At 38.8% G+C, this 21,263-nt stretch overlaps 1 protein-coding gene across 4 annotated transcripts in view; it reads left to right on the top strand.

Moving 5' to 3' along the window:
• RASSF7 (Ras association domain family member 7) overlaps positions 1–21,263 on the top strand; it is a 101,847-nt gene that overhangs the window by 37,591 nt on the left and 42,993 nt on the right. Inside the window, exon 1 of one of the 4 annotated variants that reach the window (XM_039322121.1) lies at positions 1,109–1,559. The exons of 1 other annotated variant lie outside the window; for it this stretch is intronic. The gene's annotated coding sequence lies outside the window, so the exon portion shown is untranslated. Of the gene's footprint in view, positions 1–1,108; positions 1,560–21,263 lie in introns of those variants that run through there. 2 more of the 4 variants (XM_039322120.1, XM_039322117.1) reach the window with 2 other exon arrangements.

The following is a 21,263-nucleotide window of genomic DNA, read 5'->3' as shown; positions in this document are numbered from 1 at the left end:
TGCCAAAAACTTCAATGGGAACAGCTTCTGAAAGCCATCTTAACATGCAATTGACCAAGCATAGTGTGAATGTACTGGAGGATCTTTGAATGCTATTACATGGGAAGAGGCTGGGTATGAGAAAGGATTGCATTTCAGAGCTGCTGGATTTTTTTTTTTTTCCAGTTGGAATTGAACAATGATTTGAAAGAGACACAGGTTTTAGAATCAAATAAGATGTAAACAGATTTATTTTTGCTCTGAAGTCAATGGGACAATTGGGAATTGAATGGGGGTGTGTGTCCCTCAATGGGTTGCAAAAGTTTAGCTTTGCCTGGAAAAGATAGAATTAATTCTTTCTTGTCAGGCTCATTTTATGGTGCCCAAAATGGCACTTCACAGAAAGTTCAATTTGGCAACTGCTTTCATGGTGTACTGAACCATAACTAGCCATATATGAACCTAGCATGTTACATTAATCCAGCCTGTGTAATTAACACTTCACTGGCATACAAACTAGGAGATTGAATCAGTTAATAAACCATGATTCAGTTAACCACAGGCAAGCAATAAGAGAACCAGCCAATCATTTTTGCCATTAGATCTAACAGCTACATGCCACCCATATTATAGTCTGAATTCTTGTGTGAAATGTCACCCTTGATCTCCCTTATGCTGTATTTGCCAAGCAACCCAAATCCTTGCATAGGACTTACAAGGTTAGTTAGGCAAGTTCTATCTTTGTACTGTAAATGCTGGGCAACATGGTGATCTTGCTGGTTAAATGTCTGGGAGGCTATTATTGCCTGGTGTTGCTGGGTTCTTAAACAATTTGGGAGGCATGCTCTTGGGATTTGGCTGAAGTGTGCCAGGAATCTTAGCTATAAATGCACTTGTTGATTTGTCCTAACTTGTGTTTTAAATGCTACAACTAGAACTGTATAATTGGCCCGTGAAAACAAGTGGTTCCTGAAAGCCATGCTATACTCGCTTTTATTACGATTAAGAAAAATAGGCAGATAAAGGATGAGCTTAAACTGAACGCCTTTAACGCTCCATTAAGAAAGGCTTTCCCCCCCCACCACCACCACCACCAAACTTCGCCCAGGTCTTGGCCGGCAGAGCAGTGGAAGCAAACGGTGGTTGGTCCGCCAGGCTGTCCTTCTGGCTTCCCTGTTCCGTTGTAGCTCTGCCCATACCTGCTGGCGGAGAGCAGCATTCGGGGCGGAGCTTAGTCCGGGACGGAAGGCGGGGTTCACCGATAAGGCGAAGAGAAGAACTCCGTTCCCCGGACCGGTGTGGCGAGAAGAGGCTGCAGGTTGCGGGCAGAGAAGGAAAAGCCGATCGCTCGGGCGCCAAGCCGCTACTCCACCGTGAAGGAGGCGCGCGACGAACTTGCCAACTCGCGGGGGCTCCCTCGGCGGGGAAGCAGCAGGAACGAAACGCGAAGTAGCTCTCCCCTAGTAGAGCGGAGCCTGTGACCTTGCGCAGTGGAGGACTCGGGTGGCTGTTCCGAGAGTGAGGAGGCGGAAAGAAGCCGCGCGAGGAAAAAGGATCTGCTTTGCTGAAGATTCGTCCAGGTAAGGATCTGAAGTGCCCCAGATAAATAGATCCTGAAGTCTCTTTCCCCCTTCCTATTTCGCCAGATCTGCATTTTTATTTTATTTTTTTGTCCTTACTTTTGCAGCCGCAAACTCCTGGGCTGTAATCCGGAACACGCACCTGTGAATAAAATCCTTGGAAGTCAGTGCGGACTTCCATCTGAGTAGGATAGCGTAGGGTTGCGCTTTATCTCCAATGCTATAGCCACAAGGTTTGCAGATGGGCGTCCGACGCGGTGTTCTCAAGGGACCCACAAATTTGGACTCGTATCTTAGCCCGATAATCTTTCTCCTTCCTATGAATATAGGGTCGAACTCGCTGTGGTTAACAGACCCGACTTCCGGATAGGCTTGCCCTTCCACAAGTTAGGGTTCAGCCAGTTGAACTAATCTAATGCTTTTAAATTTGTATTGTTATTATTTTGTCGTCCCTTTCAGAGGGAGGGTGGGGCCATTTGGCAATCTGCCTCCTAAGTCCTCTATGAGTGGCTTAGCCTGTTCTTCCTGCTTCGTTCCCCCCCCCCCCTCAGAGTTGCAGATCCTGGTAATTTTAGCGAATATTTTTGGAGGACAGAATCACTTCTATTTTTCATTATTGTTTCATAGTATTTTAGATGATTTTGCCAACATGACATCAGGTTATCTGGAGTTTCTCTTGCATTGTTTGGCAATTGTGTGGGGTTTCCTCTCTGAATTTAAATCTTAAGAGAAAAACTAAATTATTGAAATTAAAGCATTAGAGTACAGCAATGACATTCTTAACCTCCAGCATACACAATAAGCTGAAGCCCAAATTTGTGTGTGTGTGTGTGTGTACACACACATACATATATGTGTGTGTGTGTATACCTGTATGTGTGTATATATACACATGCACATACCTACACACATACACTTAGTTACCCTTGATTTATAAGCATGTGGCCTCTTGCTTGAACTCTTCCATTTAGATATTTGGCCCGCCCTATCCCTAAGGCTTAAGAGCATGTATCAACAGCTATTGTAACCTAGTATGTAAAAGCATGTGAGTTGAAATTATAGTTGTAATAAACACAAACATGCATAGCACCAAATTTACAATCCTATGTACTTTTTTTCCCCAAGTAAAATAGTTATACCGACAGTAGCATTTTTTACCCGTCTTTGAAACTGACAGCTTTAGAGATAGAATTACTTGTTTGTTTCTGCTAAAAATTTCTTTAAATTAGAAATATTTTATTGTTATCATTCAGTACTCAGCAGATGATTGGTAAATGATGAAATGAGTGGGCCCAGGTGGCACCAACAGTACAGCAGACTTAGTTTTCATGGTGCTAATATATTTGCTCTCACCCTGGCAACATGATTTCAGTCTTCCCAGGCTCCATCTAAAGTTAAGGAGATGAAAAAAATACGTTTTTTTATTGTGTAACTTTATACAGTTATTAGCATTAACTGAATCTCTTTGCAACCGGTGCAGAAGTACCAGTTGCTATCTGCTTGCTCTGATTTGTAGAGATGAAAAATTGCAAAGAATGTATATTTTAGGCTTGGCAAATTCTGTAGTATCTGTCATTTTAATTGGGAGTTGATCTGTTTCTTATTTCTCCCTGCATTTTTCTTAATGTAGCACTCAACCCTTTTCATCCTTTGTAGGATATGCTGCATTTTAGAAGTTACTGTGTGTGTCTTCTTTCAAGATTTTCCATGTCAGGAAACTATCCTGAGTATTGGAGACCTAAGTCTTTTTGCTGTATGTTATACAGATCTGGCTGTTCACTTAGTGTTTTACCTATATTTGCCTGTTTTCCATATTGATATTCCATATTAGGTAACATTATTGAATCATGTCCCTGAGGATTGAAATTCTCTAAACCCGATTCCAAATTCCTATTACTGACATTAATTATAATCTTATTCAAGTTGATCATCCTATTTTAAAGAGAAGTTAAAGTAATAATGAGCATTATCAGGATTAGTCTGAATTGCTCAGACTTACTGGGTTGTAATTATAATCAGCCTGAGAGAAGCAACATTACTGTTGCTAAGGGATATTTGGTCAATGAAAAACTTAGTGCAACATACAGTGGATATTAAATACAAATAAAATTATGTGATTCATTTTTTGGTATGAAGATACTGCAGTGCAAAAGGATGTGACTAGGTCACTAGGCCATGTTCTGTCTGAATCATACTCTAAGCTGCAGTGTTGCTGTAAACCATCTATTCTGTCACATTGTATGAAGCAAACAAATTATTGCTTAGCATGGTATAGAAATAAGCACACTCTTCAGATTACTTTCACATTGCCACTTTATTATATTCATCCAGATATCTTAGTACTGTATTGATGTCCAAAGCATCAAAGATAAAGGCACTACATTTTGTAAGCAAAAATAAGCTGCAGGAGTTAGGGTTTTTCTTTAAAGAAGAAGATAACGTTTTGGTAAAAGCTAGAACTGATAAAGAAGTTAATTTTATCCAGTAATATCAGACTGCTTTTTGTTTTTACAGCTGGCTTATCACTTACTCCTTAGCATTTAAGGAGGAGCTACTTTTCAACCTTTTCACAGATTGTACCACTTTTAGGACATGACAATATTCGAGTACCACCAGTGCTTAGCAAGATGTTAAAAACTTGATGACTGAAAAAAAGGGGCGGGATTTGGGGTTATAGAAATGGCTAGTTTATACTATTATGGAAAAGTAAAAAGCTGAAGTTTGATATTAATGCTTCATTCTTCTGCAACAGAAGAAGTTAGAAGTCGTTGCCTTTTTTTCCCCCTTCTCCCCCTCACTTTTTCCCCCTTTCTCCTCCCCACTGTGTCCTACCATTTGCTTTTGTATTTTTGTATGTTATTCCATAATCTAATAAAATGTTAAAAACCGTAAAAAAAAAAAAAAGAAAAATATACCAGTTTTAATTTCTTCGGTGGTGGTTCCTTTGTTCTCAGGCCACATGGAGGACCCCTGGCAGTCCAGGCTGCCCAGAGCCCTGGGCAGTGGAGGGCAAGCGCCCAGCTCAGCCCAGCCTTCCTCAAGCCCCCCCCCCCCGGCTGCGCTTACCTTCACCTTGAGGCTGCTGCTTAGCTCACTCTCTTTGGCCAGGTTGCTCATGGTGTGTGTGGGAGGGCAAAATTGGAGGTCAGAGGGAGGGCAAATCCCTCTCCATGCAAGGAGACCCGGCTTTGTAACCAAAGTATCCTCAGTGATAGGATGGGAGACCACCAGAAGATCGGGAAGAGGGAACAAGGGGATAGCAAAAGTGCAGCAAGGCTGGTCATGGCCAAGTGCTAAGGTAGGACTTCCCTCAGACCCTCTCTCCCTCATTATAATCTTCCTTCCTTCCTTCCTTCCTTCCTTCCTTCCTTCCTTCCTTCCTTCCTTCCTTCCTTCCCTGCTCTTATTTTTAAACTGCCAAAGGCTCCGGGCAGAGATGGCAGCGGTGGGCAGAGGCATCACATTTTGACCCTTCCCCCTTGTTGTTGCCTCTGCATGGCTCTCAGCTCACCTCTCCCAGACCTGCACACATGTGAGTGTGTGCGCGCACACGGGGGGCGGGGGTTTCACCCCTTGCAGTCCCGCGCCCTCAACAGAGACCTTCTGCGATGGCAGGCTGCAAACTAACGAAAGCCTCTTTTTTTTGGAGTACTTGTTTCTTTTTCTCAACGTGCCACCGATCGCATCGCACCCTGTCCCCCTCAGCTCCTGCCTTCAGCCCCATGAAAGGCTGCAAGAAGCTCCCATCACAGCTTCTCTTATCTCTCCTGTTCTTTTCCTCCTCAATGTCACAGCGTGAGGCTGCAAGGAGTGAGACCCCCACATGTTTGCACACACACACATGTGCACAGGTCTGGGAGAGGCGAGCTGAGAGCCACACAGAGGGAAAAATGGGGGAGGAGTCAAAATGTGAAGCCTCCTGCCCGGAGCCTCTGGCAGCTGAAAAAAATAAACCTGAGAAACACTCAGAAGGCAGTCCCTTTCCCAGCTCCCTCTCTCCCTTCCCTCCTTCCTCCCTCCCTCCCTCCCTCTGTTCCTCCCCTCCCTCCCTCCCTCCCTCCCTCCCTCCCTCTGTTCCTCCCCTGCTTCTCTTTCCTTTCTCCACGCTCAGGAAGGGATGATGGGAGGGAGAGAGATTGCCAGCACTGCCGTTGGCCATGCTGCCACCGGCCGTAGCTACCCCACACAGGCAGGGGCGGTCCCAGTGAAAGGGAAGCGAGGCTAGATCAGCAAGTGGGTGTGGTGCTGATCTACTGGTGGGGGCCATCAAAACCGGAACGCGCTCAGCCTTAGATCCACACGGCAGCCCTGGAGCCAGCAAGGGCCCCCGCCGTCTCTGCCCCGCCCCCTGGGGATGCACAAAGAAGGTCACAAGCACACGAGCACTGGCATCCTGGGAGAAAGGGAATCCCTTTTCTTGCCTTTTTTCTTTCTCAGTGGTCAGCAGGGATGGTCAGCAGGGATGCTGGGTGCTCACCGCCTCCTCTTCGTGTGCCCAGAGGACAGGGTGGAGGCAGCCCCTTGGCCCTTTCCTGCCAAAACCTCCTTTTATATCCTCTCCTCTCTCCCCCCTCCTTTTCTCTTCAAGGTACCTCCAGCTTCCGGAAGTGCCAATCAGCTGGAGCCCGGTGCTTATCCTGGGGCTTCTGCCGAGCCCCGACAGCTCTGCAGCTCCAGCTGTCTCTCCCTCCGGCTTATGCAGTGCTGCCGCCACTTCAGCTCATTCCTCTCCGCCCCGCTACCACTTCCCTAGGATGGTCCCGTACCACTGGTTGAAAAGCCCTGTACTAGACAACCTCTGACCCATTGGGTCATCCTTTCAGAGATACTCACTTACCAGATTCCTCAGTGCCTTCAATAGTGACACAACCTCTAATGTATTGCCTTCATTGGAAAAGCTGGGATATATTCAGAGGTGTGTCTGTCTTGAATATAGCTCATGTTGAATGGTTTAGCACAGTCAAACACATCAACACAGGAAATGTTTTATAACACTTTGTATTGTGTCATAAACTGCTTTATGCTAATGTATGGTAAAGGTGCTGGCCAGTTTGGTGTAATGGTTAAGGGCTAGTTTAGAAACCAGGAGATGAAGTTCTAGACCCATTTTAAGCATGAAAAACCAGCTGGGTAACTTTGGGCCAATCACTCTGTTTCAGCCCAGTCACCTCACAGGGTTGTTGTTATTGTGGGGAAAGTAGGAGGAGAAATGAGTGTTGGTATGTTTGTCATCTTGAGTTATATTGGAAAAATAAGGTGAGATAAAAATCTTACATGTATCATTTATATTTATTTGTCCTGGTTTTAAATATCAGATCCTGTATAATAGCTAATTGTGCATCTTAAAGCAGATAAAGAGACTGCTAATTTTGTTGATTAGGAGTATGGTTTGGAAAGATTAGAAAAGCACATGCCCATTCATTACAAAATAAATGAATATAAATGAGTGCTTTAAATTCACTCGCCTGGATTCTTTAAACTTCTCTGATTGTTGACCAATTTTCTTTTCTGAGCAAATAGTTGTCTTCTGCTTTTCAAATTGTTAGTTCGGTATATCAATTGACCTATCATATTTTGTGAATGACTGTGTTGCTGCTAATGGATTGAAATATTGACTGTTCTAATATATTTTTTCATTTCCTACTTGCTGTGAGAAAGCCATGTTCTATGCTTGTAATCCATATGCAGTGAATCATACATAATCTTTTTTCCCAGAATCCCATTGCATGTGGATCACAAGCATGGAACAGAGCTTTCTCATAGCAAGGGAGGGAAAAAAAGGACAATTTTGAATTTGGACAGTCGCATTTAGAGCATTACCTGCCCCTGCAGAAAATTTAAATTGTGGGAAAATTTGCAATTTTTGTAGAAATCTACACAGATGACAACCACAGGAAAGGATGGCTTGGTCTGGCTTGATTTTAATTGAAAATGACCCGCTTCATTTACATGTTGTGAGGATTATCCTGACAATAGGATTTATAAATCACACTGAGCTTCAGAGTATTTAGTATTGGCTTATGTGCTGTGTGTACCCAGTTGTGATTTATTTAATAAACAAGTAGCTTAGTGTAATATGTGACCCCCAGCCTGTATATCTTCTGAACATAAATTAATGTTAAGCTTATCATTAAGCAGTTGCTTCACAAAGGACACAAAGCCAATATCTAACAAACTGCAATATATCTTAACTGAATACATTGATTGACAATTTCAAATGTAAGCATTTAGAATGCTGCAATTACAAAAAAAGTATTTCTTAAAAGCTATATTTGCTAGATTAATCTTTTCACTTGCTTTAAACAATTTTGTAGATAAGGTTATGAAAATGTCTTGCAATCTTCCCCAATCTGTGTGTACATGAGACATGAAAATATTCACAATATTCAGCAATAACCATGCTTGTTAACAGTATTTGAGGATTTAAAATCCAAAAACCTAGAAATCCTTAGGTTGGGAAAGTTTATTGCAGCACATTTTTTTTAAATGTGACTTTTCACCACATTTTTATCAAAAAGCTGTTCAAATGTCAGCTAGCTGTTGATAGACATGTCCAAAAGATATTTTCAGTGTTTTCTTACAAACCTGGAAAGATGTGATTTACCACAGGGTTCTATCTCCAGACAATTATTGTGTAATTTAAAAAAAAACTGCAGAATTTTTTTTTCTTCATCAAACTTACAAATGATTCCAAGCTAGAATTGAAAGATAAGATAAAATATTCAGTGTTTTTGTGTATATGTTTGTGTCAGTGAGGGACAGTAAAGATCTTTTCCTAGAGTGATGGCTCCTTTGTTGTCTTAATAAAGGATGGTTTGGGGGAGGGAAAGAGACTCAATCTTCAAAATAATCTTCAAGATTGATCTTTGGGGAATAAACAGAGAACTATTTACCAGAGCTTTGCCTCTGGGAATGGGGTGATGGTACTGGATGTTGCCTATTAAAAACAGATACAGTTCAGCTTGTAATGGAAGAGCAGTCAGATGCCATGATAGCTTATTTGCCTTGCACAAAGTTTGCAAATGTTGGCATCAAAGGAGAAATCTAGCTCCGTCCTGGAAACCAAATTCCAGTTGCTAGGTTGAAGGCTGAAAGGCAGAACTTCCAGGATAAACTATTGAGTCTGCTTTGAATCAAACTCTTCCAGACATAATTCTCTTTAAAATATCATTTGTTGCTGAAAAGGACAACTTAATTTCTTTGTTTAGAGAAAAGATGTATTTATTGATGACTGGAAGTCTCTTATGGTCTTCTTGCGTAAAAATGGGGGAAAAAATGAAGTTGTGATTTAATGGTTTTGATGATTAGATGGGATAGATTATTCTTAGAACCGGAATATATAAGGTTAAAATATATTTGTACTTATCGCTGCTGTGAAGAATGTCAGAATCCGTTTCTTTATATCTTTTTTCTTTTTCTATTTTTCTTCAATTTTTTCCCCTGCATTTTTTGTTTTTCCTTTGATCTTCTGTTTCATTCTTTTCCCTTCTTTATATTACTTTGTGTTAGGGTTTTTTGTTTATAAGTCTCAGTAAAAATTATATAAAGAAATAATAAAATGTTATTTGCAGCAAGAAAGTCAAAAGATTTCAGTGCATTTATGAGATTTTGATATTAATATGAAAAGCTAATAATAATATCCCAGCAACTCTGGGTGATTATAAGCAAGGTTGGGGAGCAACTCAGAAGAAACTAGGAGTAATAGGCTTCAACTACAATTAATCAACTGCTAATAGTATTTCATTTTCTCTTACGCTTAAGACAGAGAGAGAAATTAACAAAGCTGCTTTAAACAGATTCCTAGGAGAATATCAGTAGACAATGGGAAATACCTGGTGCAGAAAGAGCTATCCCTAAGGATTGACTTGGAAAATGTTTTGATTGCCCAGATAGAAAGGATACAGAAAAACCCATATGCAGCCTGATTGGCTATGGGGGAAAATGTGTCTGCTAAAGATATTTAGAACAGGACATCACTTGTAGACATTATACACTAATGCACAGAATCAGACACAAGAGGTAGAGTATTGGTTTTAATGAAAAGAATAGATATAACGTGAATTCAGAAAACATGGAGAACTGGAGAACTAGTCACATGTATTAAAAATTGTAAGATATGTATGGAAAATTAAATAGTATTAAGAGTAACACTACTTAACAGCTTGCTATGTTACATTTTAACTATTGTTTTATTGAATGTATAATTTGATGTTCATATATAATGCTGAATAATAAAGTATGATTTATGTAATACAGCATAATTAAGTGCAATATGTGAGCCCAGTTATGATGTCAAACTGGGAAACTCAAGAAAGCAAAATAGAGCTAGCACCATATGCTGGGAGCTATAATTACCCTAATGCAAATGCTCAGAGTGATATGGGGATGAAGAATAAAAGAAATAAGACATCCAAAGGAGTAAAGATAGCAGGAAGTAAATTTAATTGGGTTCAGACAAACAGGATAAAAATTAACCCAGTGATGATGGAGATTAGTTTTGTACATTTTCTAAATGATTGTGTTAGTGGTTATAAGGTGCTTGTACTGATTCAAGATAATTATATCAATGTTGCTGATGTTATTAAAAATATTACCATAAAGATTTCTTCCTGTCAAGCTTAATTTCTTTTGACTGTGGGATACTCCCACGTAATTTTCTTGGCAATAATGTGGACAAGGTATTGTTGTTATCTTCTTTTGGGATGCTTCTTCAACTTTTCAATCTGTTCTACAGCCCTTGGACTTCCCGACAATCAACTAAGATTGTGTAGGTTTTATAAAAATGCATCTCCCACTAACTACTGTCGTATTATTCAATTTAGTGCGTGTTTAAGAGTAAAATTGTCCAGAAATCCAGCCTGATTGGATCAAAACTGTGAAGCCTGGTTAAAAAGTAAGAGTAAAAAGGATGTTAGATATCATTCACAGTAATATGGATCTATTAAATATAATCCTTTAACTATAATAACTTTCAAAAACATGTTTTATGCTGTTTTGTGGACACAAATTCTGAATATTATACTTATCCAAAAGAATATTAACAGCCACTCAGTGTAGAATCATACTGAACACTCCAAGATCATGCCTATCAATGGGTGGCAGTATAAAACATACTTAGTACAAACATACAGAAAACTATCTCAGAACTTTTGTACAGTTCTTGGAAAGGATGCCAAATTTCAATTTTAGTTATACTGCTCAATAATGGAAGTTTAGCTAGGACACATACTGCAAGTCAGTAACATTACCATTAAAGTTAACTAATTTATGTCAAGGAAGATACTGAACAAAAGTCTTTCTTCAAAAATATAAATTTGGGTCAAATGAAAAAAAAGGAATATCAATTTGCAAAAAAATAATGCAAATGTGCAATAGAGAATACAGAAAAGGATTTGAGAGATACATCATTAATATACTTTGTAGTTAATATACCAAATATATGAGTATACTATATAGTAAATTTACTCGTATCTAATATGAGCTTTAAACCAATAATTTAAAAAATAAAGACGTAAAACAGGAAATTAGCAATGGATAATGCTATTTGTTGCAACTGTTTTCATTTCAGAAGCTGTAGGAGAGATAGCAACCTTAACTGACATTTTCAGGAAGGTGGATTTTGAAAAAATATTAGGAAAAAGGGGAATATTTGTAATTAAACTGAGAAAATGGTAACACAGTTAAGCATTTATGTCAGTTGAATTCAGTAATATGCACAATTATTTCAACAGGAACACATATAAGCACTTTAAAAGAAAGAATTGAGAATACACATCTACAAGATCCAACTGTTGAATTTTCATCAACAAAGGAATTGAAATCTGTAGGCTAAAACATATGTTTATTTACAGTGAACAAACATGTATGAAAATTACATGACATGTGAAATTTCTATAGCATGCTTTTAAAACTACCTGGAAATATTATCGTGTTTATTATATGTATGGCAAAAAGTTAATACAGTTCAGCATTTATGTCAATTTCAGTAATATGGAAAATTTATTTCAACAAAAACACATATTAACACTATTTAAAGAATTGAGAATGCTCATCTACAGTACAGGTAGTTATGACCACTTATCAATATCTGTTCAAAGTTATAATGGCACTGAGTGGGTAGTACATATTTATTATTTGTACTTGAAGTTCTAGTCATTGCAGAATCCCTCCAGTCAAAGGATTATGATTCAGGCACTTGGCTTGCATTTGATAGTTGCTGTATCTCACAATCACATGATTATCATTTGTAGCCTTCTCTTCCAGCTTCTAACAAGCAAAATCAATGGAAAAGATACTAGGAAAAATCACAAATTGCTCCCACCTCCTTTTTTCCCAAGGTTCCCGCTACAGTGTACAAGATCCTTGGGATCTTATACTCTGTAACATCCCCCTGCTTGCCTGCCTGCATTCTGAGTTGTGCCTTCTCACACTCCATAGCACCCACTCTGTCCCTGCTTCCTCACTAGCCCCTGATGGCTCTCACCTATACTCTCTAGCACCCATCAGTGGCCCCTGCTTCTGGCCCATGCTCCATAGTACCTATGGAGTACCTATGGCACACAACACACAATCCTGGGACTGCCAGGATTGTCACTGCTAAGCAATCACGCAACATTGTATTTTACAACCGCATTGCTTAGCAACAAGAGTTCCAGTTCCAATTGTTGTGCTAACCCAACAACTACCTGTATTAACTTTTTATAAATTGGCTGCATTTTGCTCAGAATGCTATGCAGACTATAGAACAGTGGTTCTCAACCTTTTTAATGCCGCGACCCCAACCGGTCGTAAGTCGAGGACTACTCAACCGGTCGTAAGTCGAGGACTACTCAACTGGTGCAGCACCGTTTGCAGAATGGGACTTTTGGCGGGCTCAGCAGGGCAGAGACAGCCTGGACAATTCCTATTGGCTTTTGAAAGCCAATAGAATTAGACTCTATTCAAGAGAGTCTATTCTATTGGCTTTCAAAAGCCAATAGAATAAAAGGGAGTAGCACAGCTAAGGAAAAGGGGGAAAAAATGGCGGACTGTGTTGTTTGGCGACCCCCGTGAAATGGTTGTTCGACCCCAAATGGGGTCCCGACCCACAGGTTGAGAACCACTGCTATAGAAGATGGTACAGCTCTACATCAAAGGTATTTTGTGTTAGGCAATGACTCCTTATCCTTCTTAAAGAGAAGTGATTTTTTTCCACAATAACTGAAGTGTCATAAATCTTGATGGCATATGGAAAATTCTTACATTGATTTAGGTGGATATTGTTTAGATCAGTGCTTTTCCAAATCTGGGTAAATTGCCAGAATTGGGTAAAAGTGGTTTTTCTTTGGTTAATAGCACACAAACTCCTTACCCAATCATGACAGGGACATTGAAACAAAGACTCTTTGATAAGTGGTAAAAAGGACTTTCTGATAAACAATGTTGAATAATGAAGGGAAAGGTTTGGAAAGCTTTAGTTTTTAGATAATGTTAATCACTGCCTGAATAATTTGACAGTCTTGGTTTTTCATTTTCTAATGTAGTTATCCTGCTTTTCTTTTTTTAAACAAAACATTTTATTTTTCTCAATTTAATGCCATTTAATTGATCTGATTTTTCCAGGCTGAATACATTTAAATAGATGAAATGGTATTTATTGCAAATATTAAAGTGTTAAACCATGCCGAACACTTGTTCAACCATATTATTGAAGAATCAACATGTGCTGAATGTGGATAGAAAGTCTGATATTCATATTCAAATATTATTCCATGCTACTAAGAACAGTTTTTTAGACCTTTTAAAAATCACCATGGAACTGTGTAGTCCACCATAGGGTTAACTGTTGAAACTACTCTGTTCATGAAATGAAATGACATTAAAGGAGTGAAATGTAAGGTCTGTAGAAGCTTTATTGATAGTACAGTATACCGTTTCTTCCCAGCTATCCTGGCAGTTTTTCTTCCAAGTTGGATGAAAATTGTATGGCTGTCCCATGAGATATTCAAAGCAGTCAAACCAGCTTCGCATTTCACATATCAAAACCCTTTTACCTGATGGAAATCGTGGAATTCTGTTCTGTGGCGCAGGTTTGCCATGCTCAGCTATGTCTTTGAAACTTGTAGGGTGATGGCTACTGTTTTTAAAAAAGTCACTTTAGATTTTTCCATGCAGCCATTTGCACTTCACACACACTTATTTATCCACAGTGACTAATTACAGTTCTAGAATTAAGTGAGTATGATATAAATATACACATTTTCCCCTGATTTGCATTTGCCAGAAAGCGTTTTGTATTTTCAAAGTCACAGGCTTACAGCCTAGCAAGTATTAGTTTACTAATCTGGATCTTACACAGTTGTCTTGACTTGCACTTGCTGATATTGCTGCACTGAAAAACATCTGTGATATGTGGAGGTGTGAGAAAAAAATGGGATTGTCCTCCTTTGCCTTTCTGTTTACGTGCTGTGCAGTGATTTGCAACAACTCACGTGTAAAATGTTTTAAGGACAATATAATATTCTTTAATTAACTGGCAAAGCCTAGGTAGAACTCTGGTTGGGAAATACAGTTGATAGTGGCCTAGTTGATGGTGGTTTGCTTCTCCAAAACTTGAAGGCTAAAGTCAGATCATTTCAGTTTCATTCTAAATCATAAATACAGCATAGAAAAAAGCTAAATTATTTTAATAAGCGTTACTAGCAATATGCTGAATGTAAAATGGGAAAGTAGTCAACATTTTTCACTTGGCCAATCATAATTTGTCACTAGGCCATTAAAAAATGGTTCTGTCATCAGTATTTTTGGCTCTGCATTTGTCAAGAAATAACTGATCTAAAGGAAAGTTGCTTTTACACACAGCTAGAAAACGCTGTGGCATTTAAGTTCACTTCAGTTATTATTTAACTATTATGAGTGGGATGGGAATTTATTGCAATGCGTTTTCAAACACATGACTTCCAGTATAAAGATAAAGACTTCTTTGAATTAAACTGGATTCTTGTCCACTGTATGACACACATTTTCTCAGTAGCAAAACAGAAATAGTTTGTCCTTGCCACCTTCTGGTATCTTTTTGTTGTTTCTAACTACAGGTAGTACTTCACTTACCATTTGTTTTTGACCATTTGACGTTACAGCGATACTGAAAAAAAGTGACTTATGGCCGGTTTTTCACTCTTACAACCATTGCATGGTTACATGATCAAAATTTGTGTGCTTGGCAATCGGCATGTATTTATGACAGTTGCACTATCCCGCAGTCATGCAATCACCATATGTAAGCTTCCCACCTGGCTTTGAACAAGCAAAGTCAATTGGGGGAGACAAATTCACTTAATGACCGCACGATTCACTTAGCAGCTGCAATGATTCACTTAACCTTATAAAAAAGGTTATAAAATGAGGCACAATTCATTTAACAACTGCTTTGCTGAGCAGTAGAAATTCTGGACCCAATTATGGTCATATGTTGAGGACTACCTACACCTTCTAATGCTCAGAATCCTGGTGCCACTTGCTTAACAAATAATAAAAATATTTATCTTTTGTTTCATATTTATCCCATCTTAATTATTTTCATAAATAACTCAAAATTGCAAAGATACCTAACACTCTTTCCTCTTCCTATTTTGCCCCCAACAACAGCTAATAATAATAATAGTAGTAGTAGTAGTAGTAGTAGTAGTAGTAGTAGTAGTAGTAGTAGTAGTAGTAAAGTTGGAAGGGACCTTGGAGGTCATCTAGTCCAACCCCCTGCTCAGGCAGGAAACCCTACACCATTTCGGACAAATGGCTGTCCAGTCTCTTCTTAAAAACTTCCAGTGTTGGAGCATTTACTGCTTCTGGAGGCAGGCTGGTCCACTGATTAATTGTTCTCACTGTCAGGAAGTTTCTCCTTAGTTCTAGGTTGCTTCTCTCCTTGATGAGTTTCCACCCGTTGCTTCTTGTCCTGCCTTCAGGTGCTTTGGAACATAGCTTAATTCCCTCTTCTTTATGGCAGCCCCTGAGATATTGGAATACTGCTATCATGTCCCCCCTTGTCCTTCTCTTTGTTAAACTAGACATACCCAATTCTAGCAAACGTTCCTTATATGTTTTAGCCTCCAGTCCCCTAATCATCTTTGTTGCTCTTCTCTGTACTCTTTCTAGCGTCTCAACATCTTTTTTACATCGTGGTGACCAAAACTGGATGCAGTATTCCAAGTGTGGCCTTACCAAGGCATTGAAGAGTGGTATTAATACTTCACGTGATCTTGATTCTATCCCTCTGTTAATGCAGCCAAGCACTGTGTTGGCCTTTTTGGCAGCTGCAGCACACTGCTGGCTCATATTTAAGTGATTGTCTACTAGGACTCCGAGGTCCCTCTCACAGTTACTACTATTGAGCATGGTGCCACCTATGCTGTACTTGTGCATTTGGTTTTTCTTGCCTAAATGTAGAACCTTGCTTTTTTCACCATTGAATTTCATTTTGTTATTGGATTTCATTTTATAATGAAATTCAGTAACAAAATACCTGTGTGAGGTGGGGTGGGTCTAGGAGAGAGGGACTGGCCCAAAGTTACCCAGCTGGCTTTCATGCATAAGGTGTGACTAGAGTTCACAATCTCCCACTTTCTAGTAGTTTGGTGCCTTAACCACTAGACCACACTGGCTCTTCCATTAATATCTTCAGGGTCTACATTTAAAGAAAAAAAACACCTTTGCGTTATTCAGCAGTATTATAGCATTTTGGAAAAATATACCATACTTCTTCATTATTTATATTTTTCTCCTTTAGCATATCTGTGTTAATAATATTTTTACTTAAGTGCGTTTCTGAGAAGTTAGAATTTTCTTTCTACATCCTTTAAAGTAAATAGGCATTTTTGTGCTCTGCAGAAAATAAATACACTTCCATAATATGCTGCTATTTCTTTTCAAAGCTTAGTAGATAAAATTTGAAAATCGATCCTCTTCTCAAGATATCATTTTGCCAGCTTCAGATAGTAATGAAAGCTGTTTCTATCTAGGTGAGGCAAGTATGAGGGCGTGTTCTTGGAACTCATTATTTAAAACTCTATACAAGGAGACCTCTGTTTATTTCACCTTCAATATCATACCTGCAAGTAAAAATAATATGGATAAATGCTAAGTTTATCTTAGTATATATGTTTTATTTGTTTATTATGCACCATCAAGTTGGTGTTGACTCTGGTCAATTACATAGATTTTCTCCAGGATGATTGACCTTCAGATCTTCTAAGATACATCTATCACTGCTATAATTGAGTCCGTATACCTTGCTGCTGGTCATATTTTTCTTCTCTTTTCTCACATTTCTGTACAATAAGAACTTCTCAAGAAAGCTGAATTTTCACATAATATGACCAAAATGTGATAATTTGAGCTTGGTCATGAGAAAAATTGATTTATGATTTTCTTGTTTGTTTTCTTGGTTATCCATAGTATTTACAGGAATCTTCTCCAACCCAAAATTCAAAGGCATTTAATACTCTTTCAATCCTGTTTCTTCAAAGTCAGCTTCCATAGACTACTAAGAAAAACCATTATCAGCATGATGCTGGTCTTTGTTTGTTAAACTACTTGGTAATCAGTTAAGTTTGTAGATGTGGTGACCTAGTATAATGCACATTTCGGTTCATTATATGATTAAATGATTTCTTTTTTATATATAACAAATTTTATTGGTTTTTTTAACTTTTACAACAGAATGCTCAAGACACATGGTGGTGGTTAGGTGGTCAATCATCCAAAAACAAAATCATATAATAGCTCAAGTAAATACATTAAATGTTCCCTCTCTATTTCCCTCAAATATAACCTATTTAACATAATCCATTTCTACATTACATATCTATAAATCCTAATCCTGTTTTGAGCTTTATTAATTTACAATTACCATAGTCCAATTTAACCTTAGATCAGCGGTTCTCAACCTGTGGGTCGCGACCCCATTTGGGGTCGAACGACCATTTTACGGGAGTTGCCAAACAACGTGATCCGCCATTTTTTCCCTCAGCTGGCGGCACCGTGCATGCGTGCCGCGCATGGGGCGGCACCAGGCATGCGCGCCACGCATGGGGGCGCCGCCGCGCATGCGTGTCGTACATGGGGCAGCTCCCCGCGCATGCGCGTCGCACATGGGGGCAGCCCCCAGCATGCGCGCCGCGCATGGGGCACATCCTTATGACCGGGGTCACCGTATAAAAAGGTTGAGAACCACTGCCTTAGATAAATGTATTATCACTTTGGGTATCCCTGTTAAAATACTAATTAGATATATTCTAATTCATAATCTCATAAACCATTGATTTTATCACAGATCTGTCTTATTACTTCAAATAGCATTTAAATCTCATTCAAATAATTATCATATCTAAAAAAAAGAACACACCTATTATTACACAAAACATCATCTTACTAACTTAACACACTCAATTAGTTGTTAAAGCTATCTGAATTTCTAAAAGCCTTTTTCATATTCTTATTCTCATTCCATTACGAAATAATTTTCATACAAATAAACATATTATTCAAGAAAATACATTCTTATGCTGTTTAACATATATATTCTAATAATCACAAATTTTCAACTCTAAATCTTAATCCTTAAATCAGTCCATATTTCTCAAAACCTTTTTAATCCATTACATATAATTTTAAATTTCTCTTTTTAGTCTTATTCTGGCTTTCTTCCTACGCCAAGCAGGCTTCCATAACAAAGCCTCTATTTCAGCAAATAGATCTCCCATTATTGCTTGTAATATCATTTGGGTCAGTAAAAGACCACCCATCCTCTGTTTCTGATGCCTGGTTCCTGTCTGCTGGATAAAACACTCATGATTAAATGATTTCTGATGAAGAATTTTATTTTGAAATTGTATTACAACCCAAGGTCAACTGGATGTTTCCTAACATTGGAATGCTGGATAGTAATATATTGTGAAAACAATCAGCAAATCTCCTTAGAATTTTAATATCTGGAGATACATGCTACAGTATTAATTTTTCTTTTCACACTATTTAATTTGAACCAACAGTGTGCTGCAGTTGCCAAAAAAGCCAATGCAGTCTTATGCTGGATCAACAAAGGGATAATCTAAAGATCATGTAAAGTGATAGTGCTGCTTTATGTAGCACTGATGAGACCATACTTGGAATACTGCATCCAGTTCTGGTCACCAGGATACAAAAAAAGATGTTGAGACCCTAGAAAGAGTACCGAGAAATGCAACAAAGTTGAAAAGGGCTACAAAGGCTAAACTGCACAATGAATGTTGAAAACTAGGTATGTCTAGCCTAACAAAGAGAAGGACTAAAGGTGACATGATAGCAGTCTTCCAATATTTGAGGGGGTATCAGAGAAAGGGGGGGGGACTGACCTGTTCTCCAAAGCATCTGAGGGCAGGACAAGAAGTAATGGCTGGAAAATCATTAAAAAGAGATCCAGCCTAGAACTAAGGAGAAATTTCCTGACGGTAAGAGCAATTAATCAATGGAACTGTTTGGCTCCAGAAATTGTGGGTGCTCCATCACTGGAGATTTTCAAGAAGAGATTAGACAACCATTTGTCTAGAGTGCTATAAGGTCTCCTGCTTGAGCAGGGGGTTGGACTACTAGAAGACCTGCAAGTCCCTTCCAACCTTGTTATTCTGTGTCCTATGTATATGACTGTAGCCACTTACATTTTTTTCTCATCCTACAAATTGAACAAATCTTCAATGTGCTGGTGCTGGCTATCATATGCTAATGGAAACTGGATTGGTTTTTATCATCTAATTGCAGTCTGCAGCTGCTAACGTTATCATCCCTTTCTTTTGTTGTGACTGAATGTCCAAGGCAAACAGCTTGTGGTAGTAAATATACTGTACATACAGAGTATTAGTGGCAATAGTTGGAACTAATTGGGACCTGACTCAAAACAAATGCTGTATACACATTACTGGTTATGACGGTGATGTGGGTGGACAATGAATTGCAGTGGGGGACATATTGATGTATACTTTTCTTTTCAGAAGCTAAGTAACATTTGATCTCTGCATCAGTCTTCTCACCATTGCATTTCAGTAAGTTATCTTATCCTAACTATTAATGATATTTTATACTTAGTCAGTGATGATGGTCTTTTTGTTTTCCAGAGGATAAGCTGTTAGACACTCATTTGCAAATCCTTGGATTTGGAGATACTGTAGAAGAGATGCAGTGCATGTTTGATATTGTTCCACTGTTAAACTGGATAGGAGGCATGAAAACATTTGTTCAAGCCAATGTTCTCTTAACATCCTCAGAGCCTGATAGAACCAGATCAGTTGGCACTGATCCCTGGGGGGAAAGCCAACAGGCACTTGGGCAGTATCTGGTTCAGAAGGATGTTGATGTTTCAGAAAATATCATAAGGCAAAGCCAATGTTAGAAGTGGATTATTGGGCAGTCATGACAGGAGACAAAAAGGATATGGAAAGGGCTTGTTTCAACAATATTTTGAAAAAAGGACATAGAGCAGTGGTTCTCAACCTTTTTAATGCCGTGACCCCCCAACCGGTTGTAAGTCAAGGACTACTCAACCAGTCGTAAGTCGAGGACTACTCAACTGGTGCAGCACCGTTTGCAGAATGGGACTTTTGGCGGGCTCAGCAGGGCAGAGACAGCCTGGACAATTCCTAATGGCTTTTGAAAGCCAATAGAATTAGACTCTATTCAAGAAAGTCTATTCTATTGGCTTTCAAAAGCCAATAGAATAAAAGGGAGTAGCACAGCTAAGGAAAAGGAAGAAAAAAATGGCGGGCTGCTTTGTTTGGCGACCCCGGTGAAATGGTCGTTTGACCCCAAATGGGGTCCCGACCCACAGGTTGAGAACCACTGACATAGAGTATCTTTATGTAAATGATAGAAATCTCTGAGCCAAAATGAGACACTTAGAATGTTTAATTGTGAATGAAACAAATACTGGGTATGACAGAAATCGGGTAGAATGGAAACATGAATGAAGTACAATTGTTTCTGGATATAAATTTTACAGAACTAACAGAAAGGAGTACATGTATTAAAGAATATAAACTTTATTGTATTATAAAATATCTGAAGATTGAGTTTTAAAAAAAAACTAGTGGTGTGGGGACAACATAAAAATTGAGGATTGTTTCCATTATACTTTTCAATCAATTTGTCACTAGAAATTTACAGTCATTTATTTCCCATATTGTATATATAGCAAAGGGTGTGAACTTCATGAGCTTTTAAAGTTTTTCACTGAGTAGTTTAACTTGATGAAAAGCCTCCATTATAATAATACTTCCACATTCTTCCACAGTGCATAAGCTTTTATTTGAGGACTTTTGTTACTAACCACCACAGAATTTAATGCAGAGTTTTCTTGATCTAACTCACCATGCTTTGGCCATGCTTTTACTTGTCTTTGTGAAGGTTCAGCTACCATGTACCAACAGATGTTATCGAAGTAATTCTGACCATAGTTTTAAGTCAAGTCTTATCCACTTGATGCCATTTCTGCAGCCATTCACTTGCAATATGTTCCCCTTTAGTCCTCTTCCATACTCGAGCCCCTAAAGTCTTGAATTTCCTTCCTAGATCGTCAAGTTTATAGTAGTGGGGTTATAATATGTTGCTTGCAACATTGCTTTTCTGGGCAAGGATTTACCGGCAGAAAATTATGGTGCTCCCAAGTGAGAATGCACTGAATCCATTCCTTTATCTTCCTTT

The sequence above is a fragment of the Crotalus tigris genome, unplaced genomic scaffold (genome assembly GCF_016545835.1).
Source record: "Crotalus tigris isolate CLP2741 ecotype Arizona unplaced genomic scaffold, ASM1654583v1 scf7180000023830.6690815, whole genome shotgun sequence".
Taxonomy (NCBI): Eukaryota; Metazoa; Chordata; class Lepidosauria; order Squamata; family Viperidae; genus Crotalus; species Crotalus tigris.
The sequence above is the reverse complement of the archived record's forward strand: the minus strand, read 5'-3'. Positions and strand labels throughout refer to the sequence as shown.